Source organism: Myotis myotis, unplaced genomic scaffold, assembly GCF_014108235.1.
Source record: "Myotis myotis isolate mMyoMyo1 unplaced genomic scaffold, mMyoMyo1.p scaffold_m19_p_4, whole genome shotgun sequence".
Lineage (NCBI taxonomy): Eukaryota > Metazoa > Chordata > Mammalia > Chiroptera > Vespertilionidae > Myotis > Myotis myotis.
Window position 1 is genome coordinate 79784114 of NW_023416346.1, and position 6000 is coordinate 79790113.

At 45.2% G+C, this 6000-nt stretch overlaps 1 pseudogene; it reads left to right on the top strand.

Annotated features, from left to right (window-relative positions):
• The first annotated feature begins 5537 nt into the window (after positions 1-5537).
• Positions 5538-6000, top strand: LOC118653489 (annotated as a pseudogene).

Genomic DNA, 6000 nt, shown 5'->3' on the forward strand with positions numbered 1-6000 from the left:
CCCAGTAGCTCAGCCTCCCCAGTTACCTGAGGTGGACACTCTTGGTGCACCCCCTCGTGGGCTTTGTGCACAGTCTTGTTGTAGCTATGCCTTGGTTGTTGTAGGATCACTGGGAGGAATTGACCTCCAGGGCAATTGGCAGCGAGAATCAGCTGCCCTGATGATGCTCAGCTGTGTAGCAATGCAAGCCGCTGTGGGGCCTGGGCCTTCTCTTGGAAGCTCTGAGTCTATCTGGCCCGGCTGCTGTTAGGTAATTACAGGTTGCAAATGGCCGGGGCATTCATATGCAAAAGCCTCTGCCGCAGCCTGGGTGGGGCGGGGTCTCAAGGAATCAAAGGGCTGAGAAAGCAGCTATGGCGGAGCCTCAGCCCTGCCCTAAGGAGTCGCGAGTCCCAGTGTCCCTGCAACGGCTGCAAGCACCTCTGAGGGAAAGCCGCTCTCAAGCTCGCCCGCTGCCAGACAGTCCAGTATTTCCCCGTATGAGCCCTGGGTCCCCAGAGACTTCCCGGAACCGGATTTCAGAGCCGTCGGGAGCTTGTGTCTCCCTCCGGATTCAAAAAGACAGCCGTGTCCTCAGGTGCCAGACCCTTTCCGCGCGCGCGCGAGCCCCCGTACCTCTGCACGCCACCTCCGCAGCTCCTCCCGCTCGCAGTGTGCTTTTCTCTCCTTCTAGTTGTAGAATTTACACTCAGCCAGCCCTCCTGTAGCTCTGGATGATGTCCACCTTGTGTTTCTGATGCATTTATCGATTGTTGTGGGAAGCAGAAATTTCCCGGTGTTTATCTATGCCGCCATCTTAGTTTCTCCGAGAATCTTCTTATAGAGTGTCCTCATTTTAGATATTAAAGTAGTTCCTATGTTTTTCCCCCATTAAACTGAACTCTATGGTAAATAATTTTACATTTGAATTGTTTTTCCCCCAGGGAAAAGCATTTAATATTTCTTATTCTAGCACAGGCTGTGAATTAAAACTTACATATTAAGATAGGGGTCAGAAATGGTGATTTTAAAAGAAGAAGAAAGACCATCTTTATGGAACCACTTAGAATGAAGACATTTTTACAAACTCTGCAAAGTAAAGTAAACAAAATCTCTGCATTGGTAGAAGAAACAAGTTCATGTATGCTACTTAAGACTATTATACAGACCTTACTTTTAGGTCAAGGTAGAAGTGTTATCCCTGTAATTAAGGACAGAGGGTATAAATAGAATATTACATTATCCTCTAATTAAGCTCTGCTCCCAGCCTCAATCACTCCTAATATTCCTTCTACATTGCAGCTATAAAAAGCATCTAAAACATTATAAGTTTTCATGAAATTTGTCCGTGGTACTATTTTACCTTCAATATGAAGTAGACAATCTATGGCTTGAAATTCAGGGCCTTTTATTATTGAGCACTTGATGACCTTTCCAGCCTTATTTCTAACCCCCTAGTCCCGTGGTCGGCAAACTGCGGCTCGCGAGCCACATGCGGCTCTTTGGCCCCTTGAGTGTGGCTCTTCCACAAAATGCCACGTGCGGGCGCGCACGTACAGTGCGATTGAAACTTCGTGGCCCATGCGCAGAAGTCGGTATTTTGTGGAAGATCCACACTCAAAGGGCCAAAGAGCCGCATGTGGCTCGCGAGCCATAGTTTGCCAACCACTGCTCTAGAAAAAAATACAGAGGGTGACACTCTTTAAATATCTAGGAATGGTAATTAAAAATCAATGTATTAGGCCTTAAAACATAGAAATATAAAAAGACTGCCTTAAGACCTTAAATGACTTTTAAAAATTATTAGAGGACATTAATTAGTTAAGACCTTATCTAAAAATCTCTACAGGAGAAATGACAAATTTATTCAATATACTTAGGGATCCTATGAAAGCTTTTATTAAGTACTAGAGGCCCAGAGCATGAAATTTGTCACTGGAGGGGGGGTCCCTCAGCCTGGCCTGTACCCTGTCGCAGTCTGGGAGCCCTTGGGGGATGTCTGACTGATGGTTTAGGCCCCCTCTGCTCTAAGCCATAAGTCAGACATCCTTAGCACTGCCACAGAGGCATGAGAGGCTCCCACCACCGCCACTGTGCTCACCAGCCATGAGCCTGGCTTCTAGCTAAACAGTGCTCCCCTTGTGGGAGCACACTGACCAACAGGGGGCAGCTCCTGCATTGAGAGTTTGCCCCCTGGTAGTCAGTGTGTGTCACAGCAACCAGTCATTCTGCCATTCAGTCAATTTGCATATTAGCCTTTTATTATATAGGATATGTAAAGACCTACAGAATCATTTTCTAATTTTATGGCTCGCATGTAACAGCAGTTTGCAACCATCTAAAAAATACATGTATGAATGCCAAGCAGTTTGGGGCCATCTGGTAAATCCTATCTTCCCTAAACCAAGGACACTTAAAAGTAAATAATTTGCATTTTGCCTCCCTAAACAAAGCTTATGTCAATATACTCAAAAAGACTGATAGCAGAAATCCAATTAGTGTCATTTACTGTCCACACCCAAGGACAAATGAAGTTAGAAAATAAACCTTATTTCAGACTAATTTAAATTGGCAAATTATCTTATTTTAAGTGAATATTCAGGGGAACTTAGTTGTCACCTACAAAAAACAAATTACTACAATTTTTATATTACACCCCTATTATTATACCAAAAAATACTAGGCAGGAATCTATTCTTAAAGCATGAACTGTTTTTACTGATGGTTCATCTAATGGTAAAGCTGCTTATCATGCAATGAATTCAGACCGAGTCATCCAGACCAATCATACTTCTGTGCAAAGAATTAAATTAGAAGCCATCAAGGCTGCATTGCAGGATTTCCAAGAGTCTCTTAATATTATTTCTAATTCTGCCTATGCTGCTGGCCTGGTAAATAGAATTAAGACTACTCAATTGGGAAGCAACTAAGATGGCAGCATAGGTAAACACCGGGAAATTGTCGCCTCACACAACAATCGAAAATTACCGCAAAGGACTGAGCAAACATCATCCAGAACAACAGGAAGGCTGGCTGAGTGTAAATTCTACAACTAGAAGGAAAGAAAAGCACGCTGAGAGTCAGAGGAGCTGCGGAGGTGAAGTGCAGAGGTACGGCGGCTCGCGCGCGCGCGAGGAAAGGGGGTAGCACCTGAGGACGCGGCTGTCTTTTTGAATCACAGGCTCCTGACTGCTCTGAACTCCGGTTCCGGGAAGTCTCTGGGGACCCAGGTCTCATACGGGGAGAGGCTGGTCTGTCCGGCAGCGGGCGAACTTGAGGGCGGCTTTCCCTCAGAGGTGCTTGCAGCCGTTACCGGGACACTGAGACGCGCGACTCCGGGCAGAGAATCGGCCATAGCTGCTTCTCCGCCCTTTGACTCCCTGAGACCCCGCCCCACCCAGGCTGCGGCAGAGGCTTTTGCATGTGAATGTACCTAACTGCAGCCGAACCAGGCAGACCCTGAACTTCCAAGAGAAGGCCCAAGGCCCCCCAGCGGCTTGCATTGATTCACAGCTGAGCCTCTTCGTGGCTCCTGCTGTATGGCCTCAGGCAGAGGCTGAATTAGCACCTCCTTAGATCCAGGAGCCACTGTACCCAGTGGTCAGAGGGGGTCCATCCAGACTGCAACTCCTCAGATCCATAAGGGACACACTCAAGGAGCAGACTCAGTGAGCACCAAAGCCCCACTGAAGCAAGTCTTGCCCCAGAAGGGTGTCTTCAGCACAGAAGTTCTCCCACTTTAGACACAGCTGATTCTCACAGCCAATTGGCCTGGAGGTCAATTCCTCCCAGTGATTCTACAACAACCAAGGCACCAAGAGTGCACCAAGAGTGTCCACCCCAGGTAACTGGGGAGGCTGAGCTACTGGGCCCTACAGGACACCTGGCGCACAGGGCCACTCTATCAACACAGGGAAGCTGCCAAAATGCGGAGACAAAGAAACAGGTCACAAATGGCAGAAATGGAGGAAAGCAAACGATTGGACATAGAGTTCAAGGCCACGTTTATAAGGTTTTTCAAGAATTTTATGGAAACCGCCGATAAATTTAATGAATCCCTCAATAAGTATAGGGAGACCATGGAGGACATGAAAAAGGACCAACTAGAAATTAAGCATACACTGACTGAAATAAAGAATAATTTACAGAGATCCAGCAGCAGACAAGAGGATCTCAAGAATCAAGTCAAAGATTTGAAATACAAAGAAACAAAAAATACCCAACCGAAAAAGAAAAAAGAAAAGAGATTCCAAAAATATGAAGATAGTGTAAGGAACCTCTGGGACAACTTCAAGCGTACCAACATCAGAATTATAGGGGTACCAGAAGAAGAGAGAGGGCAAGATATTGAAAACCTTTTTGAAGAAATAATGACAGAAAACTTCCCCTACCTGGTGAAAGAAATGGACTTACAAGTCCAGGAAGCGCAGAGAACCCCAAACAAAAGGAATCCAAGGAGGACCACACCAAGACACATCATAATTAAAATGCCAAGAGCAAAAGATAAAGAGAGAATCTTAAAAGCAGCAAGAGAAAGACAGTCAGTTACCTACAAGGGAGTACCCATACGACTGTCAGCTGATTTCTCAACAGAAACCATGCAGGCCAGAAGAGACTGGCAAGAAATATTCAAAGTGATGAATAGCAAGAACCTGCAACCAAGATTACTTTATCCAGCAAAGCTATCATTCAGAATAGAAGGTCAGATAAAGAGCTTCACGGATAAGAAAAAGCTAAAGGAGTTCATCACCACCAAACCAGCATTATATGAAATGCTGAAAGGTATTCTTTAAGAAGAGGAAGAAGAAAAAGGAACTCTTACCATTTGCCACAGCATGGATGGAACTTGAGAGCGGATAAATACCACATGATCTCACTCATTTGTGGAATATAATGAACAACATAAGCTGATGAACAAGGACTGATCCAGAGACGGAGAGGCATTGATTGGACTGTCGGGACTTGGAGGGAAGGTAGGGGAGGGTGGGGGTACGGGGGAAAGATCAACCAAAGGACTTATATGCAAGCATATAGGCCTAATCAATGGACATGGACAACGGGGGGGTGAGGGCATGAGCGGGGGTGGGGGGGTGGGGGGTAGAGGGTAATGTGGGGACAAGGACACATATGTAATATCTTAATCAATAAAAAATATATTAAAAAAAAAGACTACTCAATTAAAATGGCTCAATGACCAAAGTCTACTTATGCTATTTAAGCAGATGTCATTTCCAGCAATTTTGTAAAAATGGAAAATTCAGCACATTACGGAAATACCATATAATTCCCAAGGAAAGGCAATTATAGAATGCCAACATCAGTGGCTAAAATCCCAACTTGAAAAACAAAAAGGGGGAATAGTGGAGAAATCTCCTGTAAGTAAACTACACCAAGCCTTAATTACTTCAAATTTTTTCACTTGTAACACTGATGGCAAGACACCCATGGAATTACATTGGTGTCAAAATAAGCCAAAGGAAAATGGTCTGGTTAAATGGAAAGATCCAAAGTCTGGTTTATGGAAGGGCCTGACCCCTTGTTAACCTTTGGTCAAGGATATGCTTGTGTATTTCCAGAAAACTCCTACAAGCCCATGCAGATTTCTGCAAGGAACATTCAACAGGGATCCGAGAGAGGAACTGACTAGACACCCTGTACCTGCAGCTGCAGACAATCTACTACTCCAGCCACAGATAGCAATAGCCCCAAGCAACATGCTGAAGATAAGAAATGGGAGGAGAATGAGACCGAGGAGAAACAGTCCAGAGATGACCTGGGATGGTGAAGAAGCCTTGCCATGCTAGCAGTCACCAGTTGTATGATGGTGCAGTTTGCCATGGACAAAGCCAAAGATGGTCATTGCCCACCGTTTGTCCACCATCCAGAACTCGAATATCATTGCTGTCATGTCACAAGGGACAGTGATTGAGAAGGGGACCCATAAAGCACTTGATGGCCCAGAAAGGAGCCTACTGCAAACTAGTTCCTTTGATGCCTGGCAGCAATTTAAAAAGGACATGA